The sequence below is a fragment of the Patagioenas fasciata genome, chromosome 18 (genome assembly GCF_037038585.1).
Source record: "Patagioenas fasciata isolate bPatFas1 chromosome 18, bPatFas1.hap1, whole genome shotgun sequence".
Lineage (NCBI taxonomy): Eukaryota > Metazoa > Chordata > Aves > Columbiformes > Columbidae > Patagioenas > Patagioenas fasciata.
In genome coordinates, this window is record NC_092537.1 from 606505 (window position 1) to 624322 (window position 17818).

The window sequence follows — 17818 nt, forward strand, 5'->3', positions numbered from 1 at the left end:
CCGACGTCTCCCCAGGCACCTTAGGCAGCGCGGTGAGAGCCCAAAATCGCCTCCTCCCACCCCTCGGCTGTGGGACCAGGGCAGGACCAGCCCCACATCGCACCCTCTGGGCTGCTCCGCAATTACTGCCTTGTGTCCTTCGAGCAGAAATGATCGCCTGATAATTTTTAACAGGCTGTTCTAAGCGGCCCCAACCGGAGCAGTCTCCCCGGTTGCTGGAATCCTTCAGAACTCCCCGAAGGATCAGGAAATTCTCTTTCACTCTTCCCTTTCGATTCAGAGAAGGAGAGGGATCTCGGCTCAGCAGTCGTTCCAGCAAACTGCAGCTTCCAAGCAGCCAAAGCTCGCGGTACCACCAAGACACAGGAACGATCAAATCAGGCACCGGGTCAGACACCCAACAAAATAACCCCCTCGGGAGACGCTAACACCTCCGTGTGCCCCAGCTGGGCTGCGCACCACGGGGAGATGTGGGGACGGCCGTGATCGGGATGACCCAGCAGCGCAGGGACCGGCATGGGGAACGGACACGGGCATGAACCTGCCCTCATCTCCCATGGCGCTCGGCCTTCCTCCCGGGGAGGAGGAGGAGGAGGAGGAGGAGGAGGAGAGCGCTGCACCCCCGCCAGCGCCGGCCAAGCAAAGGGTCCCAGCACAGCGCTGGCACCAGCAGCAAAGCAAACCTGCTTCCCCAGCCCCCCCGCTGCCCCCTGCCCCCTGCCCCGGCACGGGGAGGATGCAGGTTCAGTGGGGCTGGATGCTGGAGATGAGATTGCATCTGTCTGGGTATAAATAATTTACTGCTTGATGGTCAGAGTGAATTTAATTAGTTCTTGTTCTCCTGATAGAATTAGCCCACCGCTGCTAAAGCATTTCACTCCGAATTAGCCTGAAAAGGACTAACAAGGCAGTGCTAATTTTACACACACAACATCCCCCACAGTCTCTGAAAATACAGCTCCCGGAGCAGCGCGCGCTGCGTCCCCGAGGCGCTGGGACGGGGACGGCAGCGGGAGCAAAGCGGGCAAAGCCTGGGGAAGGAGCCACCGGGTGGGCAGAGATGGGAACCGGCTCCCAGCCCCCCGGCCCTTCCCCCAGACGGGTCCCCCCGCCCGGCCCACGGGCCGGGGTGCAGCCCAAGGGGCAGAAAGCAGCAGAACCATCCCCGCAACACCGGCTGCGACCGCTGCAGACCCCGAGAACACAGGGCTCAGGATGCACACAGACACACCGAAGAGCGGCCCTGGCCCCCAGATGCGCTGTGTGGGGGACAAAGCTGGCAGCGAGGGACGCGGAGGCAGCAGCCGATGTGGCAGGCGAGGACCGGAGCCCACAGCACCGGCTGCACGGGGGCAGGGATGCTCTGGCAGCGCTCCCGCGGTCGCCCACCCCCGTAAAGCACCGCTGCCTGTTTTCCCTTCCCTCTGTAATTACAGCCCAGCTCCTCCTCAAAGGACAGAGCCTCATTGCCCGCGATGCTTTGCTGGTCCTGCCTCCCTCTGACCGACCCTGTCTCCAGCAGGATTTATGCTCCACATTAGCCGTCTGCCAGAGCCGCGTCCCGCGCCGGTGGCACCGCAGCCGCTGAGCTGCGCCGAGCCCATGGTGACCCCGAACCTCACCGAACAGCGCGGGGTGACACCTGCCCCCTGCCCGAAGCCCCTGGCAGACACAAACCTGGGACATTTCAGCCCAAAAGGGAGATTTGGGGGACACGAGGCTGGCAGAGAAAGGCTGAGCGGGGATGCTCCGGGGAACCGGCCTGGGGGAGCGCAGGGGCTGGGTGCTGCTGCCGATTCCTGATGGGAGCAGAGGGGCCCCCACCGGGAAACCACCCCAGCAGCCAGAGCGCTGCCACCCCCGCCGGGACGGCCGCGCTCCTGCACGCGCTCGGTTCCTCCACCGCTCCTGATCCCAGGGCTCTGGCTCAAGCCCCCGATCCAACGTGCAGCACCTGCCTCAATAATTGCCCTGCGAAGGTGAAGCAGCCAGCGGCTGCGGCAGAACACGGCTGCGGTAGAACACGGCTGGGGCAGAACGCACCTGCGGGAGCCCACGGCCTCTCCCTCTGCCCCGACAAATGGTGCTGGGCCAGCAGCGCCGCGGATGGGGCCGGTGCACATCCTTCCCTCCTGCAGCCCAGCCCAGCCCAGCCCAGGGCCCGCGCAGCCCCGGGGTCACTGTCCCCTTGCCAGCAGCGTCCCCAACCATCCTGCCCCCGCTCCTGTTTACATGTAAGCTGTGCTGACAACTCCTCTTCATCACGGTGCCAGAGTCTTCCTCGGAGGCCATGCATCTCAAGCAGGACAGCACCATAAATATTGCATAGGAGGTGTTTCTAATCTAGTTATGGGTTCAGCCTCTCACGCTCTTCCATCAGGGAGCCTGGGATTGAAATTGAAGTGTATTAGTATAATTTTATCAGGTTTTATTAAGCCTAGGGTCTCACGGTTTTGATATATAGTTTTAATTAAGTTTTAAGTCAAAGAATGCAGTCGCTCATATTTTATCTTGCCGTGTCACATCAGAGGGAGGCAGTTAATCAGCACATACAAAAACTTCCCATCGCTGGTGATGAACGTCCATGAACTTTGCCTCCGTCACCCACGGCCCCACCGGCCCCGGTGCAAACACGGGCGCTCGCCCCGCACCGCCAGCCAGGTGCGCTCCTCTCCCCCAACAAGAGCAGTCTGGGGACGCGAGGCCCGTGCCGATCTGGCAGCGAGGGCAGCAGATGGCACCGCAGCTTGCGCCGCCGCTGCCCGCGCCCCCCCGGCTCCGCAGCAGCTGTGGCGATGCAGCCCCGGGCGCCCACCATGCCAGCCCCGCACACCTTCCCAGGGCGGGAGCCACGCAAACCCTCCCTGGACCCGCGCCTGGCCGAGCCTGGGTCTCCAGAGACCCGGCCCAGAGCACCCCCGCGTCCCTCGGCACCAGCAGCCCGGGCAGCGGAGCCGGGCGCTCTGGGGACGCGCCCCCCCACGCACGCGCCAGGCTGCCCCTGCGCTGGGGACAGAGGTCTCGGAGGATTCCCGAGGACACACCAGAAACATTTCAGGTCCTGGCGCTTCTCTCACGCGAGAAGCAGGAAAGCCGAGGGCAGACCTGCCTCTCCAAGCTGAGGCGCTTAAAAATTTATCATAGAACTTGCTGAAACGAACTCAATTAAAAACCACTTTAATGATATTGCATTAAAAAAATAACTCTCACATTTCCCCCATCAAGGTTCCTGCCTGTAAGAGCAGCAGAAACCTCCAAGAGTAGCATTACAAACGATGGGGCACTCACTCTGCCGGTAAAAGCCGGAGCCGCCGGCCAGCACGCGCCCTGCCATGGAGCCACAGCCACGGAGCGCGGCCCACGGACCCCGAGTTCCGCTCTGGAACCACGAGAACCCCGGCTGCTGCCACCACTCGCCACGATTTCAGCCACTGCTCCCCCAGCTACGCAGCCCCGTCTCCCGGTGCCCGGAGCTCCGGTTACCGCTGTGCCCTTCCTGACCCACAGCCACAGGGCCAGCACCGGCCACCAGCACCGGCCACCAGCACCGGCCACCAGCCCCCGCGGCACGGCCAGCTGCAGGAGGAACGGGGTGGCCCCGGGGAAGGGGCCGCAGGAGTTTTCAGCTCTCCAGCAGGGCCCCCTCCCCTGCGATCAGCTCCAGCTCCCGGGGCCTCCCCGGTCACCGCATCTCACCCGGGGCACAGCCGAGCGGCGCTCACGGCCACGGCTCCGACACCATCAGCTACGGCAGCAACCGCGCTCCAGAGAGGAGAGAGGGAACCCCAGGACGGGCAGCACTGGTTCTGCTCATCAGCTGCAAGACACAGAGTCAGGGGGACGTGGGGTGGATTTCGCATTTCCTTCCTTCTCCCTTGCAAAGAAACAGAGATTTGGGGTTGGATTTGAATTCCACCCAGAAGAAAAGAATCTCCTTTGAAAAAGGCAAACTCAGGTGCTTTACAGGGATGGAGGAGCCCTTTCTGCTCCAGCACGTTAGTGCTGTTTTCCTTCTCGATGGTGGCCCGGCCCCCTCACCACAGGAACCTCAGCCCCTTGCCTGACAGGCAGGAGCATCCTGCCTGCATCACAGTGCCTGCATCCCGCTGCCCGCATCCTGCTGCCCGCATCCCAGTGCCCGCATCCCGCATCCCAGTGCCAAGGCCACTTCAGCCAGCGCTCAGCTCCCAGGCACCGCACCAGCAGCGGCGCTGCCGGGGGCTCCTGCCCCCCACCCACGCCCGGGTTGCTGCCGCAGCACCAGGCGAGCCCTGCACCCACTGCCGCAGCGCGGTGCAGCCCAGCAGCCGCCCCCCGGCACCCCCACCCCGGCCAGCGCCGGGTGCAGCCGGGAGGGCTGCGGGCGCCTGTGCCGAGGCTGCAGATGAATTTTAACTGGGCAGCAAGAGAGCAGGGGAGAGCGAGCGGCAGAGCGAGCGGCAGAGCGAGCGCGCTGCGTGTCATTTCAATGCGTGTATTTATATCCTTCACCGACGCAGCATCCCTTTGTAAAGCCACGGAGCGTGTATAGTCAGGGCTGTCAGTTCGGCGGCATGTTACAAGTGTTTGATATGGAGATTTTGGCAGTGGGAATGGATGTACCTCGCTGAGAGGTTTATGTAAAATGACAGCTTCTGGAAAATGAAGCACTCAGATATCTAAAAAAAAAAAGTGCAAACAAAAGGGAAGGGAGGCCTTCCACTCGGCGGGTCCAGAACGCTTTCTCCTCCCCGTGGGCCCGCGAGCATCTCCCCGGCGCGGCCGCGGCGGCTGCACCAGCCCCACCAGCCCCACCAGCCCAGCTCGGCTGGTTGGGGCTTGGCAGCCGCACCCCGCCCCAGCCCGCTGCCCCACTCGCATTCCGCCAGCCCTGCTCCCCCCCTCACAGGGCTGAGCCTTCCACCGCTGCTGCACGCGGGGAGAGGAGGAGGAGGAGGAGGAGGAGGAGGAGGAGGAGGAGGAGCAGGGTGCCTGTGGAGGAGACGGGAGATGCTCCGCACCTCCCGCCGGCGCGAGGCTGGGAAGGGGAGGACGCTGTGCGAACAGCGAGGCGGCGGCGGGGCCCCTCCCGCGGCGGGCAGGGACGCGCGGCCGGGCTGGAAGCGATTCCTGCAACAGCAATCATGGTCCATAAAGAAGCTGACTTGTTTCTTACCTCTCCGAAATGAAGGACGGTGATTATCCCACATCCCAGTTCACAAAGCTTAATCCAAGCTGATGGCCTCCCAGAGATTGCTTCTCTTGCCGATCACCCAATCTAACAGCCGACTCTCCCCTGCCCACGTCTACTCAGTAGCAAAACATCAGAGGAACGCACACAGGCTTGGGACGAAAAGGCCATTAATCCCGAAGGGAAAGGCTCCTAGACGAGGCATTAAATCAAGGGCAGGTTATGGAGAGGTGGCAGTGCCAGCCCTGCATCCCATGGGCCCGGGCAGGGGCTGCTCGGACCCCGTGGGGAAGAAACCCCCTGCGGCCCCCGGCTGCTTCTCAGGGTCTGTGCAGCAGGTCCAGAGGACGGGAGGGGACCAGGATGCTCCCAAAGCCCGTGTGCCCAAACCCCACCGTACAGCCCACAACCTAAGCCATGCCTCAGGATAAATGCAAGTCCAGACACACACAAGACCACCATCACTTTGCACAAGCACCAGTACGACCCAGCACCGCTGCCGACCTGGCCAAGAGCGCCCCCGGCGCGGAGCCACCCCCGAGTGGGAGCCCAGTGCACCCCGCTGGCCGCAGGGGGGGCGCGGAGGCACCGGGGCGCAGAGGAGCGGCGCTGGAGGCAGGCGCTGGGCACGGCTCTCGTCAGCTATAAATACCCAGGAGCAGAAGTGACAACAAAGGCTACAGCTGAGCTGTGCACCGTCCACCACGGGAACAGCACAGCGCCGAACCCAACCGGCCCGGGCTCCCCCCGGCTCCAGTGAGGCCTGCACAAAGCGCTCCCCCACGTCCCGTCGCTGGCACAGACCCATTGTCCCTTCGGCACAGCCGCTCCTCGGCTATGGCAGCAGCGGGGCCGCGGAGAGCCGGCCGGGGGGGCGGGGGAGCCTCAGCACCGCGACACAAACCCACGGGAGCTGGCACCGTCTTATGGCAGCACCAGGCTCAGGCCATCAGGCCCCCCCGGCTCAAAGCATCCTCATCACCGAGAGCCCCCCTGACCTCGGGCATCGCGGAGCAGGCGCCGGGCTGTGCCCGCTGCCGGCAGCACCGATGGACACGCACGCCAGCTCTCCCCTGTGCCCTTTTGCTCGCCCCAGATCTGCTCATTTCTGCTGCACCGCGGGTGTGCGCGGCACTCAGAGCCAGGGAAGCAGCCGGGTTCCCCGCCAGGAGAGCTGACTTTCTAACGAGACAGATAACAGCAAATCACGACCACAGACCACGGCGGGGAACGGCAGGGGCTGCTGCTCCGCGCCCAGCGGGCAGCCCGGGCCTTTCCCGCGGCTCCGCCGCTCGCTCCCCGAGAAACCCCGAGCAGAAGGCAGAGGGGGCTGCTGGGGCAGCGGCTCAGCCCGACCCCCCACCGAGGGGACGGTGTCCCCCGAGAACAAACCCGAAGCCAAGGGACACTGGCGGAGCCGGCGCCGCCACCAACGCGCCCGCCCAACAGCGGGATCCGGGCAAACCCGAGGGGACCCAGCACCGCTCTGCTCCTTCATCCGCCCCCAAACTCCCCTCCAAACCCAGCTTTGGTGCGTGCACGCGCATGTGTTTTCATCCCAGCCTTTAAATGAGGTCTTCGCTGAGAATTTACAATTCCCCCATGGCCTCAATCTTGCAAAGATTGCTTTTTTAACACTGTTGGGCTTTAATTCTAATAAGCCTCCTCTTTATTACGGAACCAGGTCACATTGCCTTGACACTGCAAGAAAATCTTTCATCAGGAGGGAAAACGGAGAAGGGAAGAGGGAAACAAGGAAAGAGAGGAAGGAGGAAGAAAGGGGAGACAAACAAATAAAAGCTGCTCACTTCATCCGGGGGCCGTTTGGGAGCCGGGAAGCAGCCGCGGGCCGGCAGCGGGAGAGGTGCCTTCCCGCAGCACCGCTCGCGCCCCAGCGCGCCGGATTATTTCTGGTGCGGCTTCACCTCCCACGCACCCTCCCACCCTCCGCCGCTGACAAACGCCGAGAGGAGCAGGAGGGGAAGCTTGACAAAACTTTGACAGACAGAATGAGGACAGAGTTCAGCCCGGCCCTGGACAGATGGCCGCGAGCGCCAGCCCGGCACCGGGCTCCTCTGCACCTGCCCGGCGCCACGGGGACGGGAAGCGGCGCAGCAGATCGGGGCGGCAGCGCCAAGCACCGGCGAGACCCCAGTGCCCCTGCCAGCACAAATCAAAGCCCTTCGCTGGCGGGAGGAGGCGGCTTCTCCTTCCCACCCAACGCAACTGGCCAAATGCTGCCTTTCCCTTCTGCAGGCTGCCCGCCCTCCAGCATCCCCCCCGTGCCCGCTCCCCCAGCTGCCTGGGGTGGTGTTGCCTCCTCAGCTCCCCAACTTCTTGGGTTTGGCTGGCTCAAGAGGCGCTACCACAAAACACCTCCCGCCGCCGTCTTACGGCATGGCCATCGCCATGGAAACGGGCTGATCTCATACCCCACCTCGGCTCCCTGCACCTGCCTCCACAGCCTCCCGCTGCGGGACCAGGAGACGGCTCGTTGGGGCTCATTGAGCCTCCTGCCTCCATCCGCTGCCGGACACCGCGGCCCTATGATCCAAAACGCGGAGCAAGCCGGGTCTCTGGGGTGCCGGCCCCGCTTCCAGTGCCTCCCACCCCGCCGGGGACCGGGCAGGCAGCCCCGTGCCGGAGTGGGAACATCCCAGGTTGTGCGAATGCTGCAGTGCTGCCCGCAGCACGGCACGGGGATCGCTGCTGGGGATCACCCACGGCACAGGGATCGCTGCCGGGGATCACCCACGGCACAGGGATCGCCGCCGGGGATCACCCACGGCACAGGGATCGCCGCCGGGGATCACCCACGGCACAGGGATCGCCGCCGGGGATCACGCTGCCCACACCAGGCTCCCTCTTCCCCCAGTGGCACCAGAGCAAAACCCTCCCGCAGGGATCCGGATGGGGCCACGACACCACTTAGCACGCAGGGGGCAAGAGCTGACAGCACCAGCCGGGCGAGGCGCATCGCTGGTGCCTGCAGGGGCAGCTCAGCTCGGGAAGCACCAGCATCTCCTTCCCACACTGATGGGGACCCAAATCCACCCTCCCAACGTTTCCCGCTGGGTTGGTTGTTTAGCAGGGAAAGCCAGAGCTGCACTAAGCCAAGCAGCTCAAGCACAGGAGCCGAAAATGCCTTTTCCAGGGTCGGCAAAGGACAAGGTTCCCGAACCGCAGCTCTCCCTGCAAGAGCACGGCCAGGATTACGGGGGAGCAGGGCTGCTCCAAATGTAGATGTTTTAATTCTCAATGCTAGCAGCTGCACTTAAGGCAAGAGAGGCAGGGAAGCCATGCACAGGAGTAACCATGGCAACTTCACGGAAGTTAAATAAAAACTTCTTTAAAAAAAGATAACGAGGTCCCTGAATCATGCTTTATCAGCTCTGTTGCTATAAAGATCGAGATGCAGCCAGCTCAGGATTCCTAATTACCGCTGCAATATACTGTAGATAGCTTTATTTAAAAAAATCTGGCTGTGCGTGTAACGATTCGGGTCCCTCTCGCACCAGGACCTGCAGAGCCCAGGGAGCGCCTGCTCCGGCAGACCCGCCTGCAGAGCCCCCGCGCAACCTGCCCGCGGCTCGGGGCTCCCGCCGGTGCCACCACACCGTGCCAGGACCACGCCACCGCGCCAGGACCCCAGCACCGCGCCGGAGCCGGCGGAGCGCAGGGGAGCGTCCCAAGCCCCGGCCCGGCTGGCCGGTGGCTCCGGGCGGGCGCAGCGGCGATGCACCCAGTGCAGGTACCGGGCTGCCCGCAGAGCGCCCGGCACAGGGGGACGATCTCCAGCAGCACCACCATGTACTTGCAGCACAGAGCCCTGCGTGGCAGCGCCGCAGCCACCGCCCACACCCGCCAGAGAGCAGCTCGAACTGTGGCGCCCCAACCGGGGTCACCAGCCGAGAGCAGCGACCGCCCCCGGCGCCACCAGCAGCTCCATATCTGGCAGAAATTCCCTCACTGCCCGGAGACCAAAGCACACGTTGTGGGAGATCTCTAGTCCCCCCTCCTACAAAACGGGCCCTCGGACGAGCTCGGGCAGCCCCTGCGCCCGGTCCCTGCGCAGAAAGGGGTGCGGGCGGGATGGGGAGCAGTGCTGGAAGCAGAGCGCTCAGCCTGCTCCGCTGCTCAGTGCTTCTTCCAGGGCTTGCTTAAAAACTGCTTATGGAGAACTCGCTTAGCATAAGTAACTACGCTTGCTCAGCCCGTAAGCGGTGAACTTGGGAACTTTCTGCCCAGTTACGCAAAGAAGGGCCCAGAGTTGCTCAAGCCAGAAGGGAGCTTTTGATACCAGCAGGAGCTGCATCCCTGGAGATAAGTACAGGAACAGAACAGCTAAAGACGAGACAGAGCAGAATGTGTGAACCTGGAATGTTGTGGCTGTTGCCAAGGACTCATTTTCCTTCCCGGCTGCAGGTGCAAACCAGCAGCTAATGGCCAGCACCCGATCGATGCGGGCAGAGGTGAGGAACGGCACGCCTGGCGAAGCGAAGGGACCCAACCAAGAACGGGGAGAGCCCAGGCCCTGATTTTACCAGAATTCCATTAAAATGTGGGGAAAAGTCAGCATTTTTTAAGTAAAGCTATATTAAACACATTGGGAGCATACCTACCCAGGAACAAGTCCTATACTCAAAAGTGGATTTATCCAGCAGAGGAAGCAGCACCTGCAGCCCAGAAACTGAGGAACCGGTTACCGAGTCCGGATTTTACCGGCAGGTCCCAGGTTCTCACGTCTGCGTTTCACCAGAGCTCCACGGAACGCTGAGAAATCTGGAAAACTCCCCGTTCTCCTCTGGCTCCCTGCTCCACCATTGATTGTTCATCGATCCCACAGGAGAACGTTCCCTCCCAGCTGCGCGGGAGGTGAGCCCCTTGTCAACGTTTGTTTTATCACTCCCATAAATTCCAGTTGCAATGACTTCCCCGGGTTCAATAGCCCCAGTTTCTCGAAGCACCGGCCGTGCGTGTTCCCTGAGATGATTTTAGCAGGTTACGGAGCTCGCACCATCGCCTGGATCCCCAGTTTCAAGCGATCCCAAATCCATCCGGCTGCCCAAGGGGAACGCTGGCCGGTCCTACCCAAACCCAGCGGGTCCAACTCCTATCTTTAAAGCCCATTTCCAGGCACCTCGTGGCAGAGCCGTGGGGCCGGGAGGGCGCACGGGCACCCGCAGGTCCCGCTGTGTCACCGAGGGGACCAGGACACCCTGGCGAGGGAACGGGATCCGCGCTGCCGGGAGAACCCGCAGCAGGAGGGAGGACACGGCCACACGGGACAACCAACACGAAAAGGGACCCCGCACCTGCGTGCTGATTTCTGCCCATTAGAAATTCAATCTTGTCTGGTCTGGAAGGCACAACGATGCCCGGAGCACCCGAGCGCGAGCCGAGCCAAGCGCGCTAGCGTTGGATTGGTTTATTAAAAATAAAGTTTAAAAAAAAAGAATTAATCTCAATAACTAATGAAATAACAGAGAAGAAAACCGTGCTTCCTTGTCTGGTATCTCAGCCCGTCAGTTCATTTGCAAGAACGCGCATATCCCAAAATACCTCAAACGGCTTCAGCAGAAAGCCCTGGAACAGCACAGCAGCCCCTGCCCGCCAGGGAAAGCTCAGAGAGGAAGAACCCGCTGCGGGCAGGCAGAGCATCCCGGCCCGGCCCGCGGGGGCGCCCCGCCGGACACGGCACCGGGGCTCCCGAGGCCCCGCGGCAGCGACCCCCGGGGTGGCCGGAGCCGATCGCCACAGCCGCCGGGCAGGACGGGGCTGCGCGGGCACCGGGGCCCCGAGCAGAGCCGTGGGAGGCCTGTCAGCTCACACGCTTCAAAAATCTGTCTCCTTTCCACTTCATTGTATTCATCACCGACAAGCAAAAGGCGTTCAGACTCATTTGAAAGCAAACTGCTCGGCAGGTCACCTTTCACACCCCGCTGAGACACTGACTCACTCCACAGCCTCGCAGAAGGCACCTCGGTCTCCTGCATTTTCTTACTCCAGATGTGCAAAAAGCAGAGATGTTGCCAGGCAGCCCTGCCAGCTGCTGCGGGCGATGCCTGAGGAGCTCCGGCTCCAGCACCGCGTCCCGGCTCCAGCACCTTCGCCGAGCTGCAGCTCAAACCCCCCACCAGCCCCCTTCCTTCCACGGTTGTTTGAAAAGAGCAAATCATTCATAAGAACTAATTATTCAGCGTACTCTCACCCCATAAGGCCGTAAATTATAACAGAACTCAAATAAATTAAGGAACTTCCCTCATGCCTTTTATTATCTCAATAACCTTCATTTATCTACTGTCACCTGATCCATTTGAAAAATTGTGACAACAAACTAATTTAATAAATGCACACACTTAAAAACCTTTATTTTTACACCCAATGGGCAAATATGGCCCGTGCTGGACAAGCTGCTTGAGACACCAGTCTGACGGGGACACCTGTGTGCCCCCCGAGCGCTCCCGTCCTGCTCCTGACCCCCCCACGGCTGGGGAGACCCGGGGGCCCTCTCAGGCATCGCGGCAAATGAGCCAAACGGCCCCATCGGGGAGGGAAAGGAGAAACGTGCTGTGCAGCATTGGGGGACAAACAGCAGCACGGACAGACAGACGGCTCCATCCCTGCCCCGCCACCCCACCGCCCGGGACACCAACACGGCAATCGAGGACAACGAGCTGCAGCGATGGGAGATGGAGCAATGAGTACAACTGGGAGAGAGGCCCTTTGTTTTGAAAAGGCAGGAGAACGCCAGCCCGTGCCGCAGGGAGGCCGTGCGAGCGGGGAACACGCGGGGTTCGCTAAAACGCACCCCGAGAGCCCCCAGCCTTCCCGGGAGCAGCGGGAAGGGACGGGGTACCCAGGAGACACCGGCGTCCTGCTCCGCCAGGGCGGCCATGCCGAGCGGCTCTGCAGACACATCTGGCGGTGACGGCTCCTTCGGCACCGCCAGCTCTGCAACGCCTGTCCCCGTCTCCCAGCCCCGCTCTGCCCCTTCGGGCACCGGCGCTGGGCTCACGGCCGCAGCAGCTCCCCAGCCAGCTGGCCCAAAGGCTCCGGACCACCCATCTCCCGTGCTCCAAAACCAGCCCCTTAGCTCCCTATGCAGAATTGATGCCCCTGTGAGAGGATCCCACAGCCATGCCCCAAAAGCCACTGCCTGAAGCCTGGCAAAGGTTCACCTAATGCTGCAGCAGTGCCTGCGTGCTCTTGTGCCAAAGCTTTCTGTGGTGCTGAACAAGCCCATAGATCACTTCAAAGGCACGAGGGTAGAAGCCAAGCTCCTGTGTTTTCTGTGACACACCGCGCAGAGCCTCGCCGCGGCTGCCCCGAGCCAGGAACACGGGACCACGGACCAGCCAGACCCAGGCAACCCTGCCAGCCCCAAACGCTGCAACCATCCCTCCACGAAAATCATCAACTCCAGGCTCCTTCTTCATCTATTATCCAGAAAAATAGCCTTAATTTCTTGCTTTGTGAGGCTTTATCACGCCTGAACCATTTCAGACTGAAACCAGGAAGCTCTTTGGGGAACACAACGCACAGCGAGGCCTCCAGCCGGGCTGCAGCCTTTGGTACCGCTGGAGTGCGAATAACACCAGGGCAGGGGAACCCAGCCGGGAGGCGCTGCCAGGCGAACTCGAGCCCTGGACATCCAGGACAGCGCCCGGCAGCAGCACCAGGGAAAAAGAGCAAGGTGTTCCCCGACCTCGCAGCCTCCGCCGCACATCGCGACCTGCGGCCCCCCGGCTGCGCCCCCGGGACAGGAACCCGGGCGGCAGGAGCCGCCCTGCCAGGGCCAGGCTGCCGCGGAGGCAGCGAGCGAGTTCCGAACCCGCACAAAAGGCAACCGAAAATAGTCAGTGTCGTTCATGTCACGCTCACTGGAGTGCGAAGCCGAGAAATCCCTGCTTCCCCGCTCCCCCCGCCCCGCCTGCGCACACACAAGCGCTACAGTAACCGGCCCCAGGGCTCCCCGGCTGCTCCAGCCACAGGGACAGGTCCGTGTCCCCGGCTCCTGCCAGCCCGCTGCCCCACACCCATCCCAGCGCCCGGGCTGCACAGCCCCCCGGAGCCCCACACCCATCCCAGCGCCCATCCCAGCACCCGGGCTGCACAGCCCCCGCAGCCCCGCACCACGTTTGTTTACTTCAGCCCGCTCCTGTAAGCCTTTGGAGGCGACGCTGGGCGCGGTGCAGCCTCCAGGCACACACACCAACAACATACATATACATATATTAATACACGGGAGATAGATTGGAGAGCAGCGCTGTGCATTTCTACCCACAACGCAAATCAACCAGGCGGCTCCGAAAGGCCTTTTCCCTCCCTCCCTCCCCCCGCGTAACGCACCGGCACAGCGAGCTCCTCTTGCGATGGAATTCCTGGAGGCAGGAGAGGAAAAACCCAGCGAGAGCTGCGCCAGGTCCAGCGGCTCCCCCCGCTCTGCCCAGCCCGCAGCTTCCCCGCTCCCCGAGGCGGCCGGCGGGAGCATCTCCCCCCGCACCCGTTAACCCAGACTCCACCTCACCAACTTCTTCTTACAATTTACTTTCACCTGGAGGGTGTGATTCTAATTAGCGTCGTGTTCCTGTTAACAACAGCACCTAATTAAGACATCTGCTAAGAACCTCTAATGCGAACTTAATGACAAGTTGGGCCAGAATCCTTGCGAAAGCAAATCAAACGCTGCCGCCTCCAGCTTGAAGAGACGTTGTTACCGGGCAGGTTCGGTTACCGGACCCAAGCTCAGGCTCCGAAGCCGGCACCGCCCGCCGCGGCCAAACTTCGGTCCGAGCGGCTGCTCGGCGCTGGGGAGAGCGAGGCCCCCCGCCCCGACACACAGCCTCCCCCGGGATGCGCTCCGGCCGCGCCGCCCCGGGGCTCCCGGTAAACCCCCCGGGGCCGCCCCGGCGGAACTCCGCCGCTCCCCGCGCCGAGATCCCGGGAACGACCAGGGCGAGCCGCCCCCGCCCCGCTCCCCGGTGCCGCCGCTCACTCACGCGCTCAGAGGTCCCCGCCGCGGTGCAGGCGCAGGGCGGCCGCGGGTCCCCGCCCGCCGAGCGGCATCTCCCGAGCAGCGGCGACCGAGGCGGCCCGGCGGCAGCGGGCCGGGCTCAGCGGGCCGGGCTCACCGCGCCGGGCTCACCGGGCTGCGCGCGCCTGGCCACGCAGCCTCGCACGCGGCTGCGCCGCCGCCCCCGGTGCCGCCGAGCGCCGCGGGGGGGGCACGTGCGGCCGCCCCGGCCCCGCCCCGCGGCTGCCGCCCCCTCCCGGGATCCCGCCCCCTCCGCCGTGGGGCCCGGAGGGGACACCCGAGCGTGCGGGGGAGGGGGGCGGGGGGCGCCCCCGGCCGGGTCCCACTTCCCACCTCCCGCCCCGGACCCGCTTCCCCCGCAGCGCGGGGCTCGGGGCGCCGGCGGGGCGGCCCCTGCCCGCAGTGCGCTCGGCGGGCTCGGCACACGCTCCCGCCTCAGATCGGGAAAAGAGCCAGGTTTTTCCTCTCTCTGTCTCCCCCAGAAATAAACTCATCAGAGCCACGAGGAACGAGGAGGTGAGACCCCCAGCGAGGGGGCAGGAGCTGCCCCACGGGGCTGCTGCCAGACACCAGCACAGCCTGCACTTGCACCAGCACTGCATGGCTGAGGGCTGGCTGCGATGGCCAGGGACCAGCTGCGATGGCCAGGGACCAGCTGCGATGGCCAAGGGTGGGCTACGATGGCCAGGGACCAGCTGCGATGGCCAGGGACCGGCTGCGATGGCCAGGGGCTGGCTGCGGTGGCCAGGGACCGGCTGCGATGGCCAGGGACCAGCTGCGATGGCCAGGGACCAGCTGCGATGGCCAGGGACCGGCTGCGATGGCCAGGGGCTGGCTGCGGTGGCCAGGGACCGGCTGCGGTGCCCAGGGACCGGCTGCGATGCCTGGGCTGGCTGTGGTGCCCAGGGACCGGCTGCGATGCCTGGGCTGGCTGCGGTGCCCAGGGACCGGCTGCGATGCCTGGGCTGGCTGCGGTGGCCAGGGACCGGCTGCGATGGCCAGGGGCTGGCTGCGGTGGCCAGGGACCGGCTGCGATGGCCAGGGGCTGGCTGCGGTGGCCAGGGACCGGCTGCGATGGCCAGGGGCTGGCTGCGGTGGCCAGGGACCGGCTGCGATGGCCAGGGGCTGGCTGTGGTGCCCAGGGACCGGCTGCGATGCCTGGGCTGGCTGCAGCCACCTGGCAGGCCGGCAGCAAGGAAGGAGGTTCCGTTCCTCATTGCAAACACTGGGAAAATGGAGGCAGCGCAGGAAACCTTCGGGATGGAGGTTTGCAGCGTACCCTGGGTTCACTAAAGCTCTGTGCGTGTCTCAGTGCCTTACCCTTCCTTCTCTTGGTAAGGAATCTAATGTAAGGAGCTCTGGGCAGCCACCCCGAGACTCCTGGCTGGAAGCAATAGCCCTTCCTTGAGTGCTGTGCAGACGCAGAGCTGTGGTGTTCCCGGCTCTCCCTCACCCTCTGCTGTTCACCTCCCGGGGAAGGGAGGCTGCTGACCGCGGCGCAGACCCGCATGGCCGTATTTTGCAAACCCCCGGCTGTCGGAGGTCCCGTTGTTCCGCCCGTCACCCCCGCTCGCTGGCAGGAGGTGCCACCCCGGCAACAGCCACCAGCAGCAGCTGCCCCGGCTCCGCGGGCCCCTCGTACCAGCCCCCCAAGCCCGGGGTAACACGGCCCAGCGGCAGCAAACTGCTCCTTGCAGGGTTTGTGGATGGGGCTGAGCAGCTTCTCCTGGCTTGAATGATCTATTTTTGGTTGCCAACAGTTAAGACTGTAGTGAACCCCCCGAAGTTATATTTTCTGAGAAATATCTGGAACACCTGCAGTCTGCTCAAGCCATCATTTACTGCCTATGAATGCAGCACAGGGTCCATCTACGAGACATTATCAGTATCCTGCAGCTTCCATGCACGGCCCCCTGAAAACAGGCACCACCACCCCCCTTCCTCTCCTAACGCAGCTTTACTTTCCTCCCAAGGGCTTTGAGGAACACTCAAGAGAAAATCATCAGGGTTATAGAAAGCCACGACGTGAATGAGGACAATAAAATGCACCAAATGCACCTCATCCATCTCCACATCCATTTTGTATGATAACCGGGTGTATTTTTAGCCCTCGGGACGCAGCGAGCGCCCGGCTGCCCTGTCAGCGCGGCCCTTGTTCTCGCGACCTGCCAGACAAAGGCAGCGCGCAGCCAGGAGGGCTCCTCGCCGTGCCCGCCGTGCTGTTTTCGCACGGTTCATTGAGGCTGAAGGAGCTTTAGGCAGCAGATTTGGAGAGCGGGGAACCGGGAACACGGGAGAGCGCAGCTCTGCAGAATTTCTCTCTGCATTTCAAGCCTCCGAGCCGGGTCCCTGTTGACGTCTGTTCCTAGAAATGCAAACGGGTCCCCGCTCCGGAGGTGCGGCCGTGCAAACGGGGAGGCGCGCGTGGCGAGCGGCGCGGGATGGATTGCTAAGCAACCCCGCGCCGCCCAGCGGGACACGGCCCGGCCGGGGCCGCCGTCCGTCCGCACCGGGGCTGCCGGCGGGGAAATGCCGGCACCGGAGGGGAACCGGCCGGGGAAACCAAACCGGCCGTGGTCCATGGGAGTGCGAGCGGCTGAACCGGCGGTGGGAGAGGAGGAGGAGCAGGCGGGGGTGACGGCACAGAACAGCGAGGGTGGGGGAGAGCAGCAGTTAGGAAACCACAGGTCAGCAAAGCCCTGCCTTTTGGCAAGGCTGTTAGGTGAACCAGAAGGAACAAGTATTAATCTGGAAAAAAATATTAGATTTTCTTTTTTTTCTTTGCTTATTTCACAGTCTATTTGCCATTTAGGGCCTTTGTTTGGAGACAGAGTTGTTAAATTACTGCTGTTTTGTTCCTATCCTTAATGACGATGAGATTTTCCTTCTCCCAGCCGTGGCTGGAGTGAAGGGACGAGCAGACCTGTTGCAGGTCTTGGGTCTCTCCTGAACACCACGCAGCAAAACCCCACACCAGGGGATCCCCTCCGGCCCCAGGGCTGACATTCTCCTCCTCGCTGCTCTCTCTGCAGAGCCCCAGCGCGGACGGTGCCGCGTCCCGGACCGGCAGCAATCGCCCGAGAGGAACAGGCGCCACTCGGTGTCAGAAGAGCCAAGACAAGGCGGCGGCTGCTCCTCCACAGCCGCACCAGCTCGCGGGGACCCTCGAGGGGCCCAGACGGGGTCCAGCCCCTCCTGGGGACTCTGCCCACGTGTCCGGCCCCAGGCTGGCCCTGCCGGGGCTCAGCCCCAGCGCCGCTGCCCGTCCCCGCGCCGGTGCCGCAGCAGCGCGGAGCCCCTGTGCACCGGGACACGGGGCCGGCGGGAGCGCTCCCCGAGAGCCGCCGGAACAGCGGGTACCGGCCCCGGCTGCGATGGAGACAGCGGGATGATACGGCAGGACCCAGATTTTTTCTTTTTGGCAGGTGTCAGATGCCCTGACCCAAAAAAGCTGAAGCGGAACGTGCAGCACCCGAGGAGGAGCTGCCTGCTCAGGAACGCGCTCAGCCTGCAAAGCGCTCCGCAGCGCCGGGGACGGAGGAGAGAGCACCGTGCTAATGCGCTCTGAAACCACGCTTTTTAAAATATGATTTATGATAGATTTCATAGCT

At 63.3% G+C, this 17818-nt stretch overlaps 1 protein-coding gene across 20 annotated transcripts in view; it reads right to left on the reverse strand.

Annotated features, from left to right (window-relative positions):
- Window positions 1-17818, reverse strand: part of RBFOX3 (RNA binding fox-1 homolog 3) — a 135037-nt gene that overhangs the window by 87953 nt on the left and 29266 nt on the right. For 2 of the 20 annotated variants that reach the window (XM_071816604.1, XM_071816593.1), the window contains exon 1: window positions 14173-14276. The exons of 15 other annotated variants lie outside the window; for them this stretch is intronic. The gene's annotated coding sequence lies outside the window, so the exon portion shown is untranslated. Of the gene's footprint in view, window positions 1-6978; window positions 7037-13522; window positions 13542-14172; window positions 14304-17818 lie in introns of those variants that run through there. 3 more of the 20 variants (XM_071816589.1, XM_071816591.1, XM_071816590.1) reach the window with 3 other exon arrangements.